The sequence below is a fragment of the Apus apus genome, chromosome 6 (genome assembly GCF_020740795.1).
Source record: "Apus apus isolate bApuApu2 chromosome 6, bApuApu2.pri.cur, whole genome shotgun sequence".
Lineage (NCBI taxonomy): Eukaryota > Metazoa > Chordata > Aves > Apodiformes > Apodidae > Apus > Apus apus.
Window position 1 is genome coordinate 4,649,846 of NC_067287.1, and position 25,921 is coordinate 4,675,766.

At 39.4% G+C, this 25,921-nt stretch overlaps 1 protein-coding gene across 5 annotated transcripts in view; it reads right to left on the reverse strand.

Annotated features, from left to right (window-relative positions):
- Nucleotides 1–25,921, reverse strand: part of ARHGAP15 (Rho GTPase activating protein 15) — a 333,818-nt gene that overhangs the window by 238,406 nt on the left and 69,491 nt on the right. The window lies entirely within an intron of this gene.

Here is a 25,921-nt window from a genome sequence, read left to right on the forward strand (position 1 = left end):
AATTGACAAAGATCTCAAGATTTAATAATATGTGAGGGAAAACCTGTTTAAAGAGCATCAAAATCCTAATCTCATTACTGAACCCATTAGGATTAAGAAAAGTTGTGATACGTAGCGGTAGGAGATGAGTGTTTGAGGTGGAATTGCTCTCTCAAAGCACATGGAAAGGTGGATGGAGAGGTGCTGTGTGGGAAACCAGGGATGGAAAATGAACAAGGGCAGACAGGTATCAGAGATGGAGCTCAGAGTACTCTGTCTTCCAAGTCATTAAAGCTGCTGTACTTGTCGTTGGTGTGATCTCCATCCTACCCTCACTACAGCTGCTGTGATTGACAAAAAGTCTTTTATTTGTCTTCAGGGAAAAAGGAAGGTGGACAATAGACTAAATAGAGATTCTTGACAACGTACAATTTATTGACTGACGGTACTAAAATCTAGCAATGTATCTGTTCAGTCCAGGCTTTGTACACATCAGGAAACCTATTGCAAATGGAGCTGGAATGGTGATGATTTTGTGGAACAACTTGTATAGCCACATATTTCACATTTTGCTGGGTTGGGTTTCACCGTGCCTTGAATACCTAGGTTTCTTCATTGCACTATATACATATCTAAAGATAAAATATAATTATTGTAAAAACAAAATATCTGAATTTTTGAAATTAACTCCTGATCAGAGCCAGCAGCTCTTAGCTGCAGCTGTTTCCATCATGACACTAATTCCCCACTCATTTGAATGGGGCTTAATGGTGCTGTCATAATAATCTTATTGTGACACCAATGGAAGTTCATGCAGACAATGCAACAATGTTAAGATTAAATAAATTGATGTCCCTACTGTGATATGTTTAGCCTCATATTCTGAAATTTCTATATTTGGGGAGCTTAATTATATAGAATTTATTAGTCTGACACATTAACCTCATTTTTATGGCTTCCTCGAAAGCTTCCAGATTTAATTAAATAATTCTCTATAGCTGCACAAGCTATTGACTTCTCTTGAATGTATTCATGAGTCTTCTCTGTTCTACAGAAAACGTAGTGTCAGGTTGTAATGGCAAAGTATTTTTGGCACGCCGTTGTCCTATTAGAAATCCAGAAGTCCATCTGGCTGCAGTGTTTGTGTATATTACATTTGTGAAACCAGACACTTTACAGATGATTAATGAACCCCTCTATCGATGGCTGTACAAATACAAAACCTGGCTTTGTGCAGAAAGACCTAAGTATATAGCAATAGGTGGAAAAGGACTTCCTGAAATTTGAGAAACCATGGCAAATAGAAGAGAAACATGTAGACAGATTATTGGAACTGACCACAGTACAGATTATAAAAAGATACAGATCAACCTCTCAAAACTTTACACTACAGAATTAACCAGCATTGTTTCCACTGTCAAAAAACTTAATCCCACTCTGATTTTAATTCACATCTCTGTGTAAGCTTTGCATTGAAAAGAATGTTGGATGTTAGCTCCATCTGTGGAAATACCAGTTTCATAATCGGATTCTTCGTATGGGTGACCTACACAATTCATTTCTAAAATGACCAAGTTTCAAAAAATGTAAAGGGAACAACAAAGTGTTCCGGAGCCCTGATCCTTGTCTGTAACCACAGGTGCCTGCTCTCCCTGAGGCAGAGGTATCTCACAGCATTTGACGAGCTCTGTAATATTCCCTGTCAATTTTACATTCTGCTTGGCAGCAGCAGAAACCTGACAGGCATCAGCAGAGTGATTGGCAGTACCATGCCTGATAATGCGAGTCAATGCAATTGGCAACAGCACCACTATCCCCCTCGCAGAGTCCAGAATTTACTTATAGTCTCACAGGTGACCTTTGATGATACAAGCTGGAAGGTCAAGGAGAGAAGAAGACTTTTTATGTCCCTTAAAAGTTATTGCTGGTGAATTTTTTTATTTTATTTTTTTAAATATCTTATTAGATATTGAACTAAAGTAGCTCCTGATCTGGGACACTTCAGCGACAGACACAGCCCCCATCACCTTGCAGGGCTGCATGGCCTCGGGTCTAGAAACAGCAACTCTTTTGCTTGTTTAATAATGCACATGATTCCTGTTTTCGTATTTGCATCTTTGATTTTCCCCAGCTGTAAACAAATGCAGTGAATTCTTTCTACATCAGGACATTTCTGGGAAGATTAATCAGTTAATGCTCACAGCAATATCTGAAAAATAAAAGCCTTATATACATTCATCACCACCTGATGCCTGTCCAAGCTCAGCCTTGCACCTGCTGTTAGATCTCTATGAGATCACAAGATTTTATTTTTTTTTTTTGTCTGAGAGCTCAATCATATCTGTCTCAAAATCTCCAAAGAATTCAGAATTTTCTATCAGAAACTTATGTGCTCAGACCCTAACGTAAACACTTCAATATTAAAGAAGAGAAGAAAGAGAACCTTTCAAGGGGAATAACCCATTTGTTTTGATTTGAACAAAACCAAATTCACAGAAGGACTTAGGCTGTTCTTCTGTTCTCCACTCTCATCTTCTACTCCTACCAATCGCCCCCTCAAAATCTTTCCCTCCCCAATGACAATAGATTTTCAGCTGCACTTGACATGCTTACGAAACACACAGGCAAACCCATCTCTATTAAAGCACAGCTACTGCATTTTGTTTAGATTTCATAACCTATCACTTCATATCTTAGGGTGTTGTGTTTACGAGCACCATCTAAGTCTGTTACAGAAAATGCTCCTGCAGTGGAGGAAGAGATTTCCACCACAGGAAGGCAGAATTAAATTGGGAGAGATAACAAGACTAAGTAAAACATGACTTGTATTTCTGCCCTGCAAAGCCAGCTCTCTCTTTAGAGATACCTAGAAACCAGAGTTTTTTGATATGAATGTCATCTAATGCTATTTTTCAAGCCCCTGAAGCCTTCTGTCCTCACATTGTATGTCACCAAGTCAGACCCTTGTTTGACATGACAGTATGTTTTAATAAAGGCATTTATTTTTCCAAAATGTTCTGATTCCTTTTGCCTGTCCTTTCTTTGTACATATTTCCTGGTTTGTTTGTTTCATATTCCACTGAAATTAAAAGAAGATGAAATCTCCCTGCATTTAATGTCACCAGGGTTATTTGGTTCCAAGACGAATTTTTCAAGACTTTTTCCCAACTGCTCTTACTTAACTCTCTATAAATTGGATTAGGCATGTATTGCAGCACCTAGGAAAATCTGAAAAAGTGAAGAATAGCTTAGTTTGAAGCCTGACCACTGCACATCCTTTATGCTTTTCTTCAGCCAAGGTTTATACCCCTTAAACTGCTGTGGTGCGTGTTGCAATCCACAAAGATTTAAAATTCATCAAACAGACAAAGTGTACATTTAATACTCACATGAGGGAATACAAAATGCCTTTCAATACATCAAACTCCTAAACCTTTTACATCTTTCATTTTTGAGCTACATGGATTTTGATTTGTACAATTTGAAAAATATTCTGAAGCCTAGTCAATCTAACACTAAAAAGCACTGTTGCACAGTAAGAAATCAAGAAATACAATTCAGCAAACCTGGTATAGTTGGTCCCCAGGGAAGTTTTTTTCCAATTCTGTTTGTCATAGCCAGATCCATCATGTCATGCTAGCCTAACTTACTACTTCTGTCTTTTTTCCTTTTTCCCCCCCTTTTCTTTCTTTTTTACCCTTTTTTGGCACACTCCAACTATTTTCTGTTAAACTAGTGCTGTCACAAGAAAACATATAAAAATGCTCTTCTGCAAACATACTGTTTGGTCTCTGCTGAACTCTCCAGAGCCACGGATTTCTCTCACTGTCTTTATCAGGGGTGAATGTTGACAGATCACTGAACCTTACTGTCAGCGGTGACAGGCTTAAAGCTGTTTTGTGCAAGGTGGAGAAAAAGGGAAAAAAAAACACAACAAAAAAAGGTTGCTGTGCCTTGCATCTAGAAGGTCCCTGATTTAACAACAAAGGCTTATGTTCAAAGATGATTAGCTTAAAGGCATTTCAGAGAGTTCTGATTGTAGCAGCAGTTGGGTGTCTCTGCTACTGGGTGAAATATGTATTCCCCTGAGAACAAAGGCAGCAGCAAGGCTATTCTGCTGAGATGGCAACTTTAATAATTCCATGTATTTATCAGTATTGTGTCAAGATCTTAAGGATTTTGCCCTTCAGGTGAAACTGAAGGTAGACGGAATGGATACGGTGCTGAACAATCCCACTAAGATATACATGGAAAACGTCCTGTAATGTCCTGAGGGAGAGATAGAAAAGATTCCGAAGGGTCTGAATACACATAACATAGATAAATGTCTTCAAGGTTTACAAAAAGAGGGATGAGGTTTTTACATTGGTCTTTAGACTATGAATAAAGTGGTGAGACCAGGTGCTTCTCCCCAGCATATAGAGAAAAATTAAGTAGCATTAATAGTGTACATTATGCAGCAGTATTTCCCCCCCAGAAGTTAAACCAGAACTAAAAAAGGAATGCAGATTAAACATTGAATGCATTGAAGATAGTAACATCATATTTACAGTTAGATCTTTTATAAAAGATCCACATAAATGATAGGATTTGCTGAAGAGAAATAATTGGAGATTATCGAAGCTAGCAGTGGTACGGGTAGGGCTTGACTGAGCACAGATATTACACATAGATAAACTCACAGAAGCAAAACACCTCTTTCCCCTGGGATACACAAATGTTTTCTGTAAGGTTGCCTTATGTGCCCATGTTTGGTGACACCAGGACAGATTTCACTGTCCCACAATGATAATGATCAACAGTGAGAAACTATTCATTTGGTGAGCCTGAATCTCTCCATAAGTCATCAGAGACATACAGGAGACTTGCAGAAGAAAATGCCTCCTAATTAATTATAGTTTAGAGCCTTATGAAGTGTGAAAGACTGTCTGAAGGAATGGGTAGTGTAAGCATCATTCTGAAGGTCCCGGTAGGACAGAGCTAGGAAGCAATAAAAATGTAGGACTAGCATGCAGGAAAGGAGAGGCAGGTAGCTAGAGGAAATCTAAGGTCAGATTTTAAAATATTTGGGTGCCCTAAAGACATCACTTTGAACAATTATAAGGTAGGACTTTACTTTTCAATGCTTTGTAATCTTCATATTTTAAGAGGAGAAAAACCCAAACAAACAAACTACATTTTCCTTGACATGTTTACTCCATTAAAGTTGGTGAGTTCTTGGCCGTGATTCATTAATTAAGATCTCATGATGCTTCAGGAATCACTGGTTGTATATATGCCTGGTTATATACATGCCTCAACACTGCAGTGGTTGTAGCAGTCTATTAGTAGGCTGTTTCTGTTAGAAATAATTTTCATCAGTACTTGTGAGATGAAATTTTTCATATTATTAAGGATTTCTTATAGAAGTGGAAGGCTATAAAAGAGAATAATTTAATTTGTCTAAAATCACATATCAGGAAAATGGCAGAAATATCTTCTTTTCTCTTTCCTTCTCTTTGCTTTTCTTCCTTGAACAGCAAGAGATTCTGGCAAGTGTGGGTGCCCCAAGTTTGCCAGAATTTAACTACATATTTTCAAATGACTGGCCCTTTGCAGTTCAAAGCAGTATTCTGCAGGCCCAAACAGATTCATTATTCAAGTTGAAGTTTTACTGTGAGCCTCCGCTGTGATTACACTGGTGTGGGATTCCCAAGCTGCAGCTTGCTCAGGAGCAGCTGGCCACCCAGGGCTGTACTGGGGTAGCAGTTGTGTCCATGCAGTCTTCTCCTCCTCCTCCTGCCCATTCACAGCACAGCTGCACCAGCCCCTGGATCACAAATCTGTAATTTTCTTTTTTTATTTCAGAGCTACCGTAAGGTGACCTGAGCTGGCAGGGACTCCCATGGTCCATCCGGCAACAAGAAGGCTGCACTGAGCAGAAGTCAGCTCAAAATAGGCAGAGGAAGACCTAAACATCATTTCTCCTGACCATCCCTCAGACAGGGAACCCCAAACTCTCTAGCAGCCTGAGTTTCAAAGCTGTTTCCTAGCAGCTGAGGACCACCACCAGCTGGAAGCTAACTGGGAGCAGCTCAGCCTGTTCAGTCTTAATATTTTAAGAGCGAGGCATGCTTACTATTTTAAGTTGTGTTGCTGTACCTGGAGAGGGTAATTTGTGTTGAAGCCTGAGCCAGGCTTTTCTCTCTAACTCCATCCCCAGCCCTCTTGCAGTGGTGGCACAGATGGGCACTCCCTGGTGGGATGGGAATCACTGATGCTCTGCCATCCTGCATTGCAACTGCTCTGCTTCTATCCAAAGACCAGAAATCTTGTTTTCCTAAAAGCCTTTTCAAATGATATGTGCACATGGCATCTGTTTGCAATGTATATTTGCCATTAATGTTTTTAAGTAGGAATGGTGGGGTCCGTATGGCACAGAACATAAGGATTGCCATGGTAATTAGTCATTATTTGGACTAGCAGAGTAACCGCTATCAAAGACTCTTAACTCACTCATATCCTAATGTACCCGACATGTATTTTCTTTGTTTCTGCCCTTTATGTGAAGTATTTTTGCTCTGAAAATCCTGTTGATATTTATCACTTGCCTGACACACTAATCTATACAGGAAAAGTAAGTATAACATTTTTAGAAAAGTTGGCTTTTAAATGATTTGAGGATTACACATTTTCCCTTACAAAACGACATCGATGTAACATCTCTAAATCACCATGAGTTACAGGAAAGCAATCAAAATAAGAAAGAGTAGCACCTCCATAATAAGTCATGTATTTGTCTCCAGCTGATCTACAAAGAATGCAAACACAATTCTTACCTGCAGCTTTTTGTTCTCTGAGACCTGTTAACGAGGCATATATTCACAGTCTGGGCCTCATTTCTGAAAGTCAGATTATTTTAATACCATGCTGAGGATGGATGCAACACAAATAAATATACTTTGAAGAGTAACAGTGATAGGTAGGAAGCTGTTCTTTTTCCCTCAACCACCTGGACATCCCTAGGAGTGTTTGCAAATGCCTGCAAAGCTGAGGAAGCTCAATGCTCTTGCACTCTCAAGGAAGTACAGCAAAAGCTCTGAGTGAGGGTGGCTCAACACCACAACAAACAGGAGATGGATGAGCCTGACTGTCCCAGGCAGCTCCCCAACAAATCTCACAAGCTCAGGGTTGAAGACTACAAAACTCCTCTCTCAAGCTGGAAGGATGGAGATCTTAGTATCTTATTTTGACAGAAAGAAAGGCTCAGCCTCTTCCTTCACAGGAAATCACCCAAGATGAAAAGTGGGGTAAGTACATAAAGTGGGACAAACACCAGATAAAGCACACTGGCCCTCTGATGTACAAAGGGGGTCTATTCTTTTCCTCTTAATGAAAATACAACAGAAAAAATTCCACTGAGCTTCACCTGGGAGGTCCCCCTCACCCTCCTGCACTGCACAGGATAAGCAGCAGACACACAGGGTCCTGGGAGGAGGCTTGCAAGCAACCACCAAGTCAGACAGCAGCAGTGATGAACGTGTCAGGCACTTAGAGGAGCACAAGGACTATCCTTTGACACTTTGAAGTCTGGAAATGAGCAGAACAGTGTTTGATGCTTAGTAATTATGCTAAGTGGGCAGGTGGGAGCCAGATGCTAAACAGCTTCAGACGTGAAGGCACTGGTGCCCCAGTGCTTTGCCTAGACCTGTATGTAGACATCTAATAAATTTAAATATTTAAAAAGTTTAAGATCTGATCCTGAGAGCATGCTCATGAGCAGCAGAGTATGTTATACTGGTTGCCATATTGGCTTGTCTACAGCATTTGGATAAAATGTGTACATTTGTATATTTTATGTTGGATTATCATTTCTTACTGTTTCCACATGTTCTTTCATTAGGAAAATAATGCATGATCAAGTGGTAAGTCCTATTTTTAAACTGCCTTTATGCAATTGAACTGAAAATATTAGTTTAGCTGATATTGTGCTATTCTGTCAAACAATATTATACTGATTAAGTTTTTTAGATATTATTGATGCAGATGGAGTATACATAACTTGTGTTTATACTCCATTTCATGTGCTTACATCTTGAATCTTGACAAACTTCGAAATTTTGACCACACTCTTGTGAAGGTTCAGAATGTCAGAACTCCTTTAATCAATATTTTGAAAGGCTAATTTGAGTGAGTAATTGCATTCCAGTTCAGAAGAATATTAAAATAACTAGTTTATGTGAATACATCCGTCCTAATGGAAATACACATTCCAGAAGAGTTGGAAGAATTAGCTTAATATCACTGCAGTATAAAATTCAATGACTTGAGCTTTCAGGCAGGACTGCACAGGCAGACTGAAAACATGCTGGCTCACTTGGGTTTGCATCCACTGTCTCTGCTTCCAATCTCAAATTCCAATAAACGAACAACAAAGAAATTAGAAAGGAAACTGCATGGCTGGCCAGCTTGAACCTTGCTTGCAGAGAAACCAGACAAAACCACACAGTGTGAGGAAACAAACATAAAAACACAGTGAAATATGTTTTCTATTGTTTCTGCCAAAAAAACATCACTTTGGTCCAGATCCACACAAAATCTGCCTTCTTCTGTTTAAATTTACCCCACATTCACTGGAGGACTGGTGAGATTTAGTGAGCTCTAAAGTAAACAAGGCCAAGTGGTAGTGTAACCTTCACTTTTTTTTTTTTTTCTGTAAAAACACCACACACAGCTATCTCTTGGAATTAAAGAGGCAAATTCCTAGACAATTAAAACAAACACTTATGCTCATCTTCTGCTTACGTTTCCTTTATATAATGCCTGCTACTTCCAGGCATAACTTGGAATATTAGAAGATGATATCCAAACTACTACCTTGAACAGTATTAATCATAGTACAGAAGCACAAGCACACATGAAACAATTACATCCTCAAGGGTTTACATTTTAACATTGGTTCTGAACTGGCAGGCATCAGTAGTGCATAATGGTGATAAAAATATATGGACTATATTGGCTACAATTTGCTGCTGTGGGCTGTGTCCCTGGTGTTGACCACATACTCCTCTGTGAACCAGAACATTTCTTTACACAAGTGCTGTAGGAAAAATCTATGCCTTTAAAAGATACTAACTTTATGAATTGCCAGGTTTAGACAACAGGACTTCCATCCAGAAAATTCTCTTTCTATACCTGTATAGATACTGCCTCTGCCACCTGAGATAACTGCTACAGTGAGAAAATCACCAAGAAATGATAAAAAGCCACCTCTGCTTGGTCAATGCTCTCCTGGCATCAGCACCTGCAGCCTGGAGATGTCATTAGTCAGAAAGAGGAGTGTACTTTCATCCATACACCTGTACAGCCAGATACATTCAGATACATTTGTTTCTTATTGTCTACTTGATCTTGAGTTAAGAGAAGAGCTGGTGACTAACCTGGACATACCATGTGGCAGAATGTATTTTTTTAAGGTTCTCATGTTCAGTTATTGTTAATCTAAAAAGTCTCAGGCCCTCATTTAGACTAAAGAGAAATTCTTAGTAACAATCACTGTCCTGTTCAAAGTTAAATACTGTTACAGATGGGAACAGAAGGACACATTGCTGCAGGACAGGGATCTTACCATGCACATCTGGAGCACATTGTCTACACCGAGACTGGCAGTGGAGACTGAACACGTCAGATGCCATTAATCAGAAAATATGTTAGCAGAAAGAAATTATGATAAGTGCACAACATGGTCAGATGTAAGGAAAAGCACCATTTGTAGATTTGTTAGTCAATTAGGCCTTATTTCAAGTGATTCCCCCAAGGCTGCTTGAGGTAGGAACATTTGTTTTCCTTCATTTCACCTAGACTTGCTGCAATCCAGTGTCTGCAGACTTTTACACAGACTCAGTATTTTTATTGTCACAACTGTCGCACAGAGCACCACCTATGCTTTGACCTCACTCCTGATCCTTAATAAGCAACCACAAATCATCCAAACACAGATACAACAAAAAAGCAGAAGAGAACTGCACCAAACTATCAACTTGTGTGCTGTGAATGTTCTCAACCTCTTACTAGTACTATGAATTAAATCAAGAATTACCACACACCCTTCACCAAACAAGTCTTAGTACACAAAAATACAAGGTATTTGTGCAAAAAACCAATCACTTCTATGGTGTTTGCCTACCACTAAAAGTACTTTGTTCTCTAATCAGAGGGAATGTTGAATGTAACAATGCCACTAGGACTGCCAAATAAATTAGACATTTAGCAGAACAGGACATAGACTGAAATTGGCTGGCATCACCTGATTAAACTCTTATAAAATATGAAACAAATCCATTGAAATCTAAGTCAATTTGCTAAGTGAAAGAAGACCAGGGAAGTTAAATAGTTCACTTGTAATGAATCTGAGTAACTACGGTCTGCATTTTCAGTTTAAAAAGTGCAGATATTTCAAAGTTATGATTTACTGGAAAGATCTTCCAAATACTTTTTAAAAAGTAAAATGTGCGCTGAACTTTTCTGACATTTACAAAAGTAATTAATTAATATGATTAAGCAAATTAGACTGAGCCAAAGTCTGACTGATTGTAAAGCATGCTGCAAGAGCCACCTGTTTGCTAGAAAGATTAGATACTATGGTGCTGGCAGCTAGAAAAAAACCCAGAGAATTATGAAAGATAAGACAGAGAGACATCTATATATACTGATCTTTCAGTTCTATCTTGTCTGACACGCATCGTCAAATTATCTCAGTTTTACCTGATAAAATAATTGTTGTAAGACTTTTTTTTTTAAAAAAAAAAAAAAGCACCACGGATTAAGTTAAAATGGAGTTATTGCTAGCTAGGTCCATAAGGGTATTGATGAGTCTGATTCCTAATTAGTTACCTCAGCTCCCTTGTGGATATAGCTAACCAGTTCCCAAGGGCCAGGAAATTCCTCCTCACTAGCCATCTTCTCTCTAGGTTTACTTTCCTTCACCTTGAGGACAGCAGTGGAGGTTGCTGCTGGATAGATTAAGTATCATTGCCTGAGCTAACCTTTAGCAATTAAGAATCAAGCTTCTGGTTAGCAGTAATTGCTGTGAGATGCTGTAAAACGTGCAAATATAGAATATTCATCCCTGGCCACCTCTCACAACTTGAAACAACTTGTAAATAGGGAAGAGAGATGGGTTCTCATTTATAGTTTGGATTAACATGAAACGGCAGTCATGTACCATATGGTGCCAGGCACTATGTACACGTGGAACAAATCCATCACCTCTGTCCCTGGGAGCCCACAGTGAAAGTAAGAGGGGAGAGACAACACACCCACCTTTAAAGGATTTAGAGAAAAGTAGCAGTGACAATACAGCACAGACAAGCTGCTTACGTGCTAACTCAGTCTAGTACTTGATGAGTAATTGACTGCCTAGTACTTGATAGTACATAATTTTGAGATCCATACTGACCTCTATATTGTTCTGGCTGAAGTGCTGTTCCTATGGAAATCAGGTAAAGTGAGTTTTAATACAAGACCAGCACATGTCCAGATTCGAGCTCTTTTCCAGGCTCTGCAGTAGGCATGCTGAGTTTGTCTTAACTAGTACAAGAACACTTCAGAGAACTTCAGCATGCAAAAGTCAGGAGGGAGATGAGGACTGCTGTGTTTATAGCACAGATGCAGTACCTCAGCTGTGCTGATAAATGGAATTGTCTGGGATCAGCACAAGAGAAAAGGTCTCAGAGTCTGAAGAGAAGGCAGGAGATGGAAAAGAATAATTTTCCAAAAGTCAAGCCAAAGGAGCAGATAAAGATGCTGAAGAAAAGCAAAACCACAGACACACTGAGGAACAAGGTTTTGAGATCAGTTAATGGTGTAGGAACTTGTTGCCAGGCTAGTAGGGAGCGGCCATCCGTTCTGTGTAGTTGTAACCATCCCATTAACTCTTTCATGGTGGAAATGATGCTTACTCCCCACCCTGGAGATCTAGATGAGGCTAGCGTGGTGCCTGGTGCACCAGATTGCCATCACTAAGTAACATGGCAGAACCCAGGCAATAACCAACTTTGCAAATCGTGACCCTCGCAAAGCGAAAATGCCAACAAACTGACCTCTCTGTGAAAAGAACTTACAAGAGCTGACTGCTAGGCATGCTCAAAGAGGAGCAGATATGAGGACTTTTCTAGAAATAGCTTTAGTCATGCTCGGCCCTGCTACTTATACCATACTTCTGCCATACAATTTAACTAAACACAGTATTAAAGATGCAAAAAACTGTGATTTGAAAGTTCTGACACAAGCAGTCCCTGAAAAAGAAGCAAACAGAGCACACATTTCTATGCCATTTATGAGCCAGTGGATCTAATGGTTCACTTACTTTATAACCTGCTTTGGAATAATTTGGCACATCTCTAATTTTAACAAGCTTCAGTGGGATTAGATAAAATGCAGACTTTGTTTATATCAATTAACACTCAAAGAAGAACAAAAGAACTTCACTGCATTTACGAACAAAAAGTAAGAAAGTGAGATTTTGTCCGAACAAAGTTACTGTACAACTTGCTCAGATTGGCATCGTTGTCTCCAAAAGACTCAAAACAAAAACCCAACAACTGAACTGCATTTTGAGAGGCAGATGTGTGTTTTGTATTACATTGCTCTCTAGTAGAGCTTGAAAGGAGGTTGTGGTGAGGGGGGTGTTGGCCTCTTCTCCCTAGTGATGAGAGGACAAGAGGGAATGGGGTCAAGTTGCACCGGGGGAAATTCAGATTGGACATTAGAAAAAACTTCACAGAAAGAGCGGTGAGATATTGGAACAGGCTGCCCAGGGAGGTGGTGGAAGCTCAGTCTCTGGATGTGTTCAAGAAAGGGGTAGACATGGTGCTTCAGGAGGTGGTTTAGTGGTCATGAGGGTGTAGGGCTGCCGGTTGGACCTGATGATATTCAAAGTCTCTTCCAACCTTAATGATTCTATGATTCTACAACCTACATTTGCAATAGCTGCATTATCAGTTTAGCATACATCAAATTCACAAAACTGACTGCTTTGCTCCACATGCCATGTACACATTCACTGAATTAAGCAGAAAACCAAAACCATTTCATTTGACCTGACAAATACATTGGCCTTTGCTATATTATTATTCCTATTTCCAATTACTTTACCTTGACTGACTATAAGCACATTGTTCTTTACATGCTGCAGAGCTGGAAAGAAAATGTGGGTGACTTCAAAGCCAGCACTAGCCATCTTCAGACATAATAAAAGGATGCATCGCATACTCCTCATTAAAGATTTGCAAATAATAAAGATGCAAAGAGGAAAGGAAAAAGCAGGTAAAAGAAAGAGATGAAGTGAGGGAAGTAGAAAAGTGCACTGTGGAGTATACTATACTATGGATACACAATGTGTACTGCAGTATATAGTATAGATCAGCTATATCTCTGAAAGATTCAGTCTTTTTGGTGATGAATGTTTTGCTTTCTGTATCACGTAATTGCCATAAATCTGTGTGTTGAAATTCATAGCATAAGAGATACCTCCAGAAGTTACTTCAACTATCTCAGGATCAGCCACTTCTAAGGAAGAAGTCTGGTCCCTGCTCAGGCAGGGAGCAACACACTGCAATATTTTCCATCTATCTTTCCCCATTATTAGCTCAAGGATTAATAAAACCATGTTGACACCATATCACAATGTTCCTAGCTACATTTTGTGTGTAGCCAAGAGGCCTGGCCACTGTACACATTTTTGTTACTCTAATGGCATGCCATTTTCCTGAGAAGTGATGCCCCAGAACAAGAGAATTGAGCTGCTTGCACATGCTGAGAGCACTGGCCAGTCAATACAATGTTCCCTGGTCCTGTGATATTGCGACTTCTCCCTCCTAATATGACAAAATTAAGTCTTACAACCTGATAACAAGGCCATTAATATACTAACAACAGGAAAAGGTGGCTCTGCTGGAACAGCCTGGTGTCCTCGAGCACCACGGATCAAAGGTCTATTGAACTGCAACAACAAATAGGATCAATTTTTCCAACTCTTTCTGCATTTCTAAACTTGCAACGGCACATCATAAATTGTGACTTAACCAAGCTCAGACAAGAGATGCCATGGGATGGCCAGCCCTGCACCCAAGGGAGAGCTCTCCATACCAGGGAACCTGGCTGCTGGCTTTGTCTTTGGAGGGTGGTCAGGATGGAGATCGCTGATTCAGCCACAGCAAAAAGGAAGAGGCAGGAATGGAGGGAAACCTGCAGCTGACTTTACAGATGGACTAAGGTGGACAAATCTTGGCCATCTCTCACCCTGAACTCCAGTTATGCCCTCTGCCTGTTCCAAAAGTTGCACTAATTAACCGCAGCAGTTGTGCCAACGCAGAAACAAGGAAACAGTCTTTAGCCAACAGGGCCACCAGAGCTGTATCACAAATCTCATCCCTTAAGGTAGGGATATTCAGTGGAAGAAATGTCTTATTAGGCATAGTTGTAGCATTATGGCTATCATGTTTTAAAGGAAATGTCATTAATATCATGTAGATCTATAGTGTGTTGGGACCCGGAGTCTTATTCCTACTAACTACCACCCAACAAGTGGTAGTTACTGAAATCTTGTCAGCCCAAGAAAACAGCCACGCATGCACTTAATAATCAAGTAATTACGTTCATAGAGGCTACCTGATATAGCCCAGAAGTATTAACATAGATCTCTAGATGTATCAGAGAAACCTGACTCCAAAATGCTCTCTAAACAAGACTGACTATAAATGCAGAGTAGCACAGCACATATAGATAAATTCCTGATAGGTATCTAAACCCTGGACAATCTAATAGCAGTTCATCATTGATTGCATGCTACACAACAATTCAGGGTTTGTTTTCCATTAGCAAACACCTCAAATTACATGAAAAGGAGAAAAAAGTTCTCTCGGTACAAGCATTAAACATTTATCAGCCTGATGTCTGCTCAGTTACCACTCCTCTGAAAAAGTCCATTAATTAAATACTTTAGAAACAATTAAAATGCTTCTTTAGAACTTATTGGCACCTGTTAATTCACTGACCCTGCGAGGCTCTGGCAGTAAATGTCTCGTTTGATTGCTTCTGTTACCAATAAGTCAGCAGCTTAAAGACAAAGGAGACATGATACAACTTTATGTACCACAACGTTGCCTTAAAACACAAAAGCCAGTATCCAGAGGCAGAGAAACAGAACATTTATGTAGACTGGGCAGCACAAATAATCTATTTAACTTAATCTTTTAATTACAGGAAACATCTCGTAGCAAGACATACAAGAGCAATGAAATGACCCAAAGCTAGAAATCAAGATGATGTATTTGTGCATGTGAAAGTAACACCAGCAGAATTCATAAAAGAAAACCTCCTTGGGCATTATTATCTTTCCATCAGAATACACTGTCATCACACTGAGAACAGGAGAAAAATCACTTAAAATATGTTATTCAAATACAAAAATGTAAAATAGTGGGTACAGGAAAAGAAAGCAAAACCAGAGAAAGGTAAAATTAAAGGTGGAAAACAAGAAAAAAACAGGTGAACAGAAATATCCATTTGAATAAAAAAAGGAGCATCTTAGGAGGGGGGGGGAGGAAAGAAATAAGGGGCAGACCCTAATAGCTTGACATAGCACAGCACCTACTCTACAGAAGCTGCAATGATTGTGGTGTCAGTATTTACTCCACAACACACTATTCGGCAGAGAGGGGTGTTCAAATCTGGCCCTGCTTGGGCAGTATGCAAATCTTCTCCCACTCCCCTGCAAGCTTTTCAGGAGAGCTGGCAGAGAGTCCCCTGAAGAGTCCTGGCAATGCCACAGTCTGCGGTAGGAAACGAGCATCTTGCAAAGCACCCCTGAGATCCTCCTACCCCCTCAAATCTGCGCAAGTGGAGAAGTGTTGCCTGGAAGGGGGAGCGAGACAGAGTGCGTGTGCAGGAGAGGGAGCAAAAATAACACTAGTAATTACAAGAGAGTCCTGAAATACCAGGAGATGGAGATAATAATTGATCCTTAAAAAAAGTACTAATACTACATTGCACACTCCTCGCTATAGATAGTGTTTTTTCCTTTCCCATGTGTGATATTCTGACCCTTTGTTCAGATCCTTTACCTTGCTACATCTAAGTTATTATCAAATATTGGGAAAAATTGGCTTCCCTTCCTTTGATCTTCTACTATTGGATTACATTCTTCCTACTCCCTGTACACACTTCTTCACTCCCACATTACATTCCATTTTACCATATTTCTTCACACTTTGCTAGATGGGTAAAGTCTATGTTCTTTTCCAACACACATAACTCTCTCTTATTCCTTACTTAGCACTTTTTACTGATTATGTAAAATATTTGTTTCCAGAATGTCAATGAAAAATAAATACATTTAAAAAAAATGTATGTAATGGTGAAAACATTATACTTTTCACTCCAGCTGCAGCACTAGATGAATTGCACTGCCATTGTTTTCCAACAGAACCCGCATTTCCAAACTTGGGAATTCCCATCAGTCTGTTTGACAGAATTTTCCTGTTTTTTTTTTCTCAGAAGGTGTGCATTTTTCAAATGCCAGTAACATACCACTGCAGAATTTCCCAGGAGTAACAGCTTGGTTTGAGGGACTCATATTCAAAAGCCTTAGTTCCAAAAAAGCCATTTGAAACAGAAGAATCAAAACGGATTATTTACATTCTATAAACCAAATCAAAACTATAAGCATTTCAAAATATTGCTGTAATTATTTTCTGCAGGCTGATGAATTGCTGGACATCCTTCTTGAGCACTGGCTGGCAATTCTGTGAGGACTAAACAAAATGCTTATTTAATTTTAGATTGCGAATGTAATTATTAAAAGTGTGATTCCATATTCAAATTACAAAAAATAAAAAATACAGGAAAAATACTTAGAAAGAAAAAAGAGAAGGATGTATTTCAGTTCCACTAAAGTGTTTTTACATCCCTGTCCATGGAAGGGGTAAGAAGCACCTGCCCCAGGATGTAACGGCCTGACATCCCAAGGGGTGGCAGAGACAGCGTCCAAAAAAAGGTGACAAAGCTCTAGGCCACAGCAATGCCCACTATGCCTATTTGGGGCTAAGAAGCTACAAAGCTCAGAAAATCTCTCTCAAGAATCCAGACTCCATTCTCTAAAATATATTAAAATTACAGATATAAAAATATATTTCCTCTACTTTTCTCAGCACGTTCAGAAGACAACCTCTGCCTTACTTGAAAAGCTAGGGATTAGTTTCTGAAGAAATTGTAATTTTTCTTTCTAATCTGTGCACCACGACCATTCTTTCTCCTACAATAGAAGCCAGTGGGTGTTATAAGATGTGAAGAGCCACAATAGAGTGTTCAAAGTATAGAGGAAGGGTTCTTGTCTCTGACTACGACATTCACCCTTGAGTCAGTCCAGCCGTGGCTTCTCAAACAAGCAGCTTGGGCTGTGCTAGCAGAGGACCAGCTTGTACAGACTCTTCCCTGTCAGCTCATAAACACAAGAGAAGTAACATATAGTCAATCCATCCTACATTGATTTAAGTACTGGGGGATGGGCTATTGGAACAGGTAGATATTGGTTATTTCAATCTCTTGCTCCATGACACCTGCTTGTTTCCTTTTAAATTTACCACACGTGAAAGATGTTTCTGAATGAATTGAAGAAATCTCTGTGCAACACATGATTAAAAAAATATAAATTTTCACTGTTTTTCATCAGTAGCAGTGGTCAAAGCACAAGTCTGCTTAACCTGTCTGAGAGTTGGGAGTGTGGTGGTAACAGGTTACTTCAACAGTCCATGTTAAAAACCAAATCAGCCACTTAACTACACAGCATCAATGCAATTTATCTCAGTCCATACAGATGACATGTTCAATAGAATCTGTAAAGTATGCCTCCACCTAGTGATGACTGTGTACAAATAATATAAAATAATAATAAGTCTATTGCTTAAGAGAATTTTAGTAATTGGCTTCTGTTTTCATAAGTTAACGTGCTCTCCTACAAATATTCGCTTGTAAAAAATGCACATTTTCCATCCTGGAAACTAATAAATTCAATCTGTAAAAGTTTACCTGTAAATGCTGGCTCAGGTGGGGGGAGGCCCAACACATTCTAGGTTTCAAGTATGTTAAGATTTTAAATAGTAGTAATGTATTTGTAAGAGTCATTACTATAATCAAAAAAAAACCACAACACAAACCAAAGGGAAGCTGACTAAAGTGCTGTGGATTTTAAGTGTTAAAATAATCTGATAATTTAAGTTAGTCTATTTTTAAATGAAATGGTAAGCAAACCACATCTCCTCTTTTTGCTTGCCAAAGAAAATATTTGCTAAGCTTCTTGGATCACCCTGTTTTACAGATGCAATTGCAGTTGTAATTGCATGAAATTCCTATGAATTTATTCACCCCGAACCAGAGAAAAGGCAGTAAAAAAAAAAAGCCAACTTAAGTCAATAATATTAATAAAAGCCACGCCAGAATTCAAGCAATCCAGCCCCTAAACTTCTTTTTTTTTTTTTTTTAACAACTCACATAATCCATAACAAAAGAAAAATCTATAAATGGGATCAATTGGAGGTGCATCCTTAAAATCAATAAACTGAAGGAGTAGGTTTGAAAAAACAGGGTTTTCCTTTGTGGAAAACGGTCTTTTGGGTTTTCCTTTCATTTGTACCACCTGGGAACTACCTTAAATGTCTTCTCGGGCTGACTGCGCTAGTATTACCATTTCAAAAAGTCTCCCCATGCCATTAGTGGCCCATGAATCTCAGCCTAAGAACGACTGCTCCGCCGAAAACTGAGGTAGATTTATCCAAGAGACAGGGCAGGACACTATTTGCGTTTCTCCCCTTGCCTCCAAATTACCTGCCATTGTCCACTTAGCACCTTGAAACGCCCAACCCCATCCTTCTCCCCAAAGAATGTCGGCGGTAGAAATCACTCCTACACACACAGAGAGAAATGTGAATCCCTACCAGATCGTCTGGCATCCCTTTGCACACAAATGCGAGGTGCTGCCTTGCAGGGAGAGGACAGCCAAGGCTCGCCTGTGCCCAGCCAACTTTAAATATCTGCCTCACTCATTAAAAGAGAAACACAAAAATGGAGTAAAGCGACTTCGCCAAGATTTTAAAAAATGTAGTGGCTGAATACAGAAATACCAGCACCAAACATGTAAACAAGTCAGACTTGATTATCTCTGAGTGAGTTCATTTAGGATTCATTTTCCTCTGTGGTTTTTTTTTGTTTGTTGTTTGTTTTTTTTTTCTCAAGAGTTTGATAAATTAAGGGACAGTGTGCAATGGTTGGGCACGTATCAAGACTTTTTTTTTTTTTTAATTAGTATTAAGAAGTCTGCGAAAATCATAATGCTTTTAAATTAATTTAGCTGTTTGCACTCCAGAGAAGCAAAAAACCTTCAAGTACTGAAGAATCAGGAAAGCCAGGCTCCTTTTGTGTTTTTGCCCTCCCTTTCAGCTGCTGATTGCCAGGTCTATGAAAACACCGTTTTCCTCGTTTTAGGAGTACACAGAAGACAGCACCCAAGGCCTCACATCAGAGCACCCTGGGCTTTATCAGGTTCACCAAACAGGGCGGCTGCAACAATAATTCTCGTTGCGTGCTTTATCTTGAACCAGCCCGCCCTGAGGAAGCTATTTACCCTTTCCCTATCAGCCCTGCTGATCAGAAGACAATCACCATTCCAAAACATAAAACTAGCACCTCATGCATAATTTGGAGAATCCAGGTTAACGGCAGCACTAGTCCTTCCTAAAAGCAGACATTACCTCATTTAGCAACCAGCTAAAAGAAGTGTTAACAGTACCGACAGTCCGGCCAGGCACTGATTTTTGCTGAGAGATCTTTCAGAGCAACTTCCTCCCCGTGGTGATGCTGGGTGCCAAGTGACCTGCACCCTTGTCCCCTGCAGTGCTGGTTGGCCCCCCAGGGCAAGGCAAAGCCTGGACAGCCCCCTGGCCACCTCCAACTGCTGCCCACGAGATGGCAGCAATATGTTTATGAATAATGCAGCAGGAGGCTGCAGCCCACTGCCATTTCGCATCCCAGCCGCAGCACACGGCTCACTTCAGCAGTAAAAAAGAGAAGAAAAAGGCAAAAAAAAAAACAACCCAAAAAAACCCCACACCCGAATCCTCCAACAACCAACACAACCCTCCGTGAATTCAGTTGCAACACGCTGGTAGAGTCAGCAGCTCCACTGTCACTCTTGGCTTATGGGTGATTCTTTTTTCAAGGTGCTTCCTGTGCACTCACGTATTTGTCCAAACCCTTCTACTCAGCCGGGCTTCTTCTGTCCCTGACAAAATTGTTTCACACGCACATTAAGCATTAGCTGCTCTTCTGTTTTATTATTTATTTTATTTTTTTTTGCAACGCAGAAAATGCCTGTGGCTTGAAATAAATATTTTCCTTTCTGATGGACAAATAACATCTGCACTTCTGAAAGCTGCAGCGTAGCTGTCAAAAGCTAAGTGATTCATATAATTTCTTAAGAAGCACATGTGTATGAGCATACACAGACCTATCATACCTATCACAGTCACTCACAGATCAGCACTTACATCTGTCAAAAGATGGGCTCTTAAAAAAGCACGGTGAGCTATTGTAATTATTATCTTTAGCAGGCAGACATCTAGGCACACAGCGTCGGACTTGAAGAGTATGGGTTGTGGGGTTTTTTGAATCAGAAAAAATAATCACAGAAAATTTTGGTTCACTTTTCATTCTGATTTTGTAGGCCTCTGTTTTTTAGGGAGACTCATGGCCTGCAGTGATTACCCCAGTGGAGGTGACCTGCAGGCAGCATCATCACCACAGCACCATCCCACACCACCATTTCTTCATCCAGACTTTCAAGCCTTTTCAAGACCTCCACGAGTTGCTGAAGTTACACTTCTCAAGTCTATTTTTTTGTAATATTTTTTTTTTCCAACACAGTGAAATTTTCATGACATTTTCTCTGGGGCCATAAATGGGATTAGGAACTTTCTAGGTAAAATGAGATTTAACAAAAAATCTACCAAAATTTTTGATGAGAATTTTGAATCTCTCTTCATTTAGCAAGATATGATTAAATACTGCTTATCAGGAGTGGACTTTAGTATTTCTGCAAAGTAATAACTTATTTTTAGGTTATCAGTAGAATGGCGACTGAGATTTTAATTTTCTCTTAATTAAAAGCAAATAAACTACTGTCCCGATTTCACAGCCACAAAAGACACCTGGCCTTTGCTGCAACCACTGAGGGTTTTGTGTTACCCCAAAGTAGACACAGGAACCACAGAAAGTGAGAGGGATACATTAGCTATATTTTGTAGCAGCTCTACCTTAACTGCTCAGCTTGTGAGTTTTATGAATAAAGTTGTTGTTCCTTGAAACGTTTGAAGCTCTTATTATAGAGGTCAAATATATAGATATCCCACTTGCACCAATAAAACCAGAGTAATTATGTAAAAATAGACTGCTGAACATTTCTAAGATAATGACTAGGACCATTTCTTGTGCTTTTTCAAAACTAATTAGAAGTTTATTTCTTAAAAAACACCTTGCAGGTGCTATCCAGTAATTTTGTGATGTGGATAAGTCTTCTAATTATGTAATAATATATTCACATCCCTGGGATAGAAATGCAGGATGCAGCTGTAACCTCCAGAAGTGGAAAAAATGCTGTGCAGATGTTTTAAAATCACCACAGGTCCTTCTCATGCATATCTAGTTCAAAACCAGCCTGGTAGGAGCTGCAGGCAAGAGCACTCCTGAGCTCAAGGAACTGAACTTTCTCTGGGACAGGTTTGGGATAGACAACATGCTCCAACTGCTGATAAGGACCACCAAAAAATTCATATCCATCTGACTGCAAAGTGGCTTTTTTTAGATTTGCCTTCTCTATGCAGCATTTATATTTAAAAACATGCAAAGAAATCCAAATACCAACCCCAACCCAAGCCCCTCCACGTTGCACTCTCAGTGCTTCCTCTACAGAGATCACAGAAAAGAAAATGATCCCTCCCATGGCAAAACACGGTGACTAAAAACATTCCTGGGAGGCATCCAGATACTATGCTGATCCTACAGTATGTAGAACAAAATAGCTTATCATTCAGATTATGCTCTTGGACAAAGCTGGAGAGCTTCAAGGATGAGGGAGTTACCCTAGATCAGTGCCATAAATGTTATTGTATACGAAACAGCTGCAAGAGAAATTCTTTCATAGAACACATAGGTACAGTTGTACTTTCAGCTGTCTCACTGTTGAAATACTGTATTTCTTATACTGATTTCTCTATTTGTAAAATACATTTACAGTTCTTAGTTGCCTGTAAATGAGTAACCCCTTACAGCTGTACTGAAACAAAACCCATTATCACACCAGATCTGTGGCAAGAGGTGGGGCATCAAACTGCAGAAATCCTGCATGTGGAACCTTCCTGATAATTGAACTTGGTAAACAGGGAAAAAAATATTAATAAAGAAACTACAAAAATTACAAACAACAAAACAAAGAAGTACTAAAATGAATGATACTATCAAGAGAACAAAGCAGCTTCACCAATTCATGCTGCTCCTGACCACTGTTTGCACTCTTCACCTCTCTCCTATTTTTCCTATTCTTTTATGAATAATCAGAAATAAATCCTCCAAAACCTCTTCAAGGAAACAGTCTGCAGCCACAAGAATTTGTGATCATGAAGCTCCAGAAGTATGAAGCCAGGGGCCAAGAGCATGTCTTTCATGATGCCTGGGAGAATTTGAAATAACGAGGGCTGCTTGACTTACAGGATGTGTAAAGCAGGGGAGAGGATAAACTCCAGTTGAAAAGTTTACTAGAAGCAGAAAACATTGAATATGGAGAAAATATGTAAACTAACCTAGCTCCTGGTGCCTCAGCAGACGTTATTAGTACTGACTGAAAAGCAGCCCATCATCTCCTGTCCTTTTTTGATAACCTGCATCAAAATGCACCTACTCAATATAAAACTAAGCCAAATAAAGGAAAGAGGAGAATGACAGAGTGACATAGGCACTGTTTCCATTCCAGCTGCTGACTGACAACACTGCCATCCCTTAATATGGTTTTATTTAGTTATTACAACCATCTCTCTGTAAATGACACTTAGGATTATTTAAGATTATGTTGTAATCCTTTTAATCCTCAGTGCTTTAAATTTCAGGCTAAACACCAAAGAGCAAACTAGCACTTAGCAGAAATATTTAAAGCATGTGATTTGAACATAAATCTTCTTTTATTCACCACTCCTCTGATGAAGACCTAGTGTATCACGTCACTCAGCCAGCAAGAACAAACAGCAACAGTATCTCACTGCAAACTGCTACGTTTGCCTTCATCACGTGAAGCTGCTTCTGACCAGGTCTTTTCCTTGGTGCTAAGCTATGTCATCAATACAACAAATGAAGGAAAATCAGAAGGTTATATTTTATAATATGTGCAGATTTTCAGGTACTATTAAGGCAAATCTGAAAAAAAAAACCACAACACCTTCATAAATTCATCAAGAACAGAAATAGGCTGCATGTACAAATTGGGTAGTGTGAGAGACCAACCAGACTTAACTTGTTAAACAGGGAGCAGCTCAGTTAAAATGAGTGGAGTAACACTGCTGAAAACCTCATGATCAAGACCAGAAACCCAAATCTTCCTGCCTGAATATAACTCATTTGCAGTTTCCTTTTTTTTTTTTTCCTGCATCAGTCTTGTTTCCAGTTAATTTCCTTATGATACTCCTAGACACCATCTTGTTAGCATCCATTTACTGTCATATGCTTAGATTTTTTATTCAATATTTCCTTCTTTTTCTTCAAACCAAAATCTCAGTAGTAATTTTCTATTTCTATTCTAGAATTCATGAGCTCAAATTGAGCACCCAGTCTAAATCAAACTCAAAATTCTGCATCTACTCCTGGTACAACGCATTAGCAGAAAGCAACCATTGCTGTGTTTGAATCAGAAAAGAATATTTTATTATGCAGACAGTAAAGAAAGAAAAACCCACCAACTATACTTTGTTGCCACGCTTTGAAGCTATAAACGTGCTTGTTTCTGATCCTTTCAGAGTTAGGCAGCTAATGCACCACATCTATATTTAGGTCAAAATAAAAAAAATTGAAAATCACCCATTTTGAACATATCTATGAATAAGTAGACATAATTATCAATCTTATTCCCACCCACTGGGGATAAGTAGATCATCAGAAGCGTTTCCTGAAATATTCACTATCCAGGTACAAACTGACCTCCCCGCTTTCGAACTCGCCTTGGATTCCCGCCAGAATATCTCATAAATCTTCGCTCTGTCTCTAGTCCCCTTCCCACTCTATCTGCTCATGTAGCACCAGTCTCGTTCAGTCCTTTCCTTTCCCAAAATGTCACCACTACTGATGCCAAAGCCTTCTCCTCTTTCACTCTTACCATCTGGCATAATCTTCTTGTAGCTCTCTGTCTAAACAATGCTCCATCCCTTTTCAAAATGTGTCTTAACATATGTCCTTCCTCCCATGCTTTTACTTCTTAATGTCTCTCCCACTCACTTATTGGCTTGATGAAGACACGTTTTAATGGGTTCAAACAGTAGTGCATGAGTTCCCTTTCTCACATTATTCTGATTCAGTGGAGTTACACCTCACACTAACAGAAGTGAGAAGAAAATGCATTGCAAAGGCTTCTTACAACCAGTTTGGTAAATCAATAACAGAGCTTAGTTTGTTCCTACATTGGAAATGTATTAGATGCAATGAATCACCGCTCCACTGTGCACTTCCAGACAGAAATTTTGCTTACTGCAAAGTAAGAAACAAACCCTAGAAACTCAGAAGACCTGTCAGTGTGCTCAGGGGGTTGCACTAGGGAAGGCTAAGGTTATACTTAATCACATTCCAAGTGGAAAAGCTGAAGATTGACAGCCAAACCAAAATATTTATTCTAAAAATACCTAGGAAATGACAAAGCTCCAAGTGTTGTCTCAAGACAACCTGAAGGATGTGGGGGGTATAGAAGCACAAGCCTTACTGTCTTGAAGAAGATTAATATTTCTAAGTATTGCATGTGTTTTAGAAAGATGTCTAGAAAAATAAACCTGGCAAAAGTCTCTGTAGCACCCAGTTGACCCAAAGAGGTTTCTTTTCAAGAAGCCACGTGCAGTGCCTAAGGGGGTTTTTGTGTGTGGTGGTGTTTTTTTCCTGAAATCCCAGACCCAGACACAGTTGGTTCCTCCAGCATGTCCCACTGGTGATGATACTAAAGGACTAGCTGGTAACTAACAGTATCTTGACTCTGACTCGTTCCCTCTGCGTCTCTCCTTTTATTGCTTTTATTGTTAAAAATTCTTAGTGTTAGAACTCCGGGAAATAACTCAGTTCATAGAGGATAATATTTTGATGTGGCTTGATGCAAGTTTTAGTGAAATAAAACCAATCCTCTCTACTGATATTCATGGGAGCTGGTTTATATCCAAAACCTGAAGATGTCGCAATAAACTATTTCCCTAGATCCTGGAATGTTAACCTTACAGTAACACTTTTCTCCTCCTTTCATCTTCTTGTGCCTTGATCCTCCCTTTTTATTCAATGGGATTTAGACAAAGTAATTAAATAATATTATTTTCCATCAATGAAGAATAGTCCTATGAGAAATACATGTCTTTCCATGCTGGCCCTAACAGAGGCAAACTTTTAAAATCCTCCCCTCCCAGGAATGAACCTGGGTCATCACCATCTGAGGACCCTGAACAGCAATAAAAATAAACAGAGTAACCGCACTGTGTTGGAGCCATGCTTGTATAAGCAGTTTGAAGAAGTTGTGTTTATAGAAGTCCTTTAGGTCAAGATTCTAGGCCTGAACCCAAAGCAATTACCTACTAAGTTTTAAAAACAAATTGAATATAGAGCATTAATCAATAAATCAACAGGT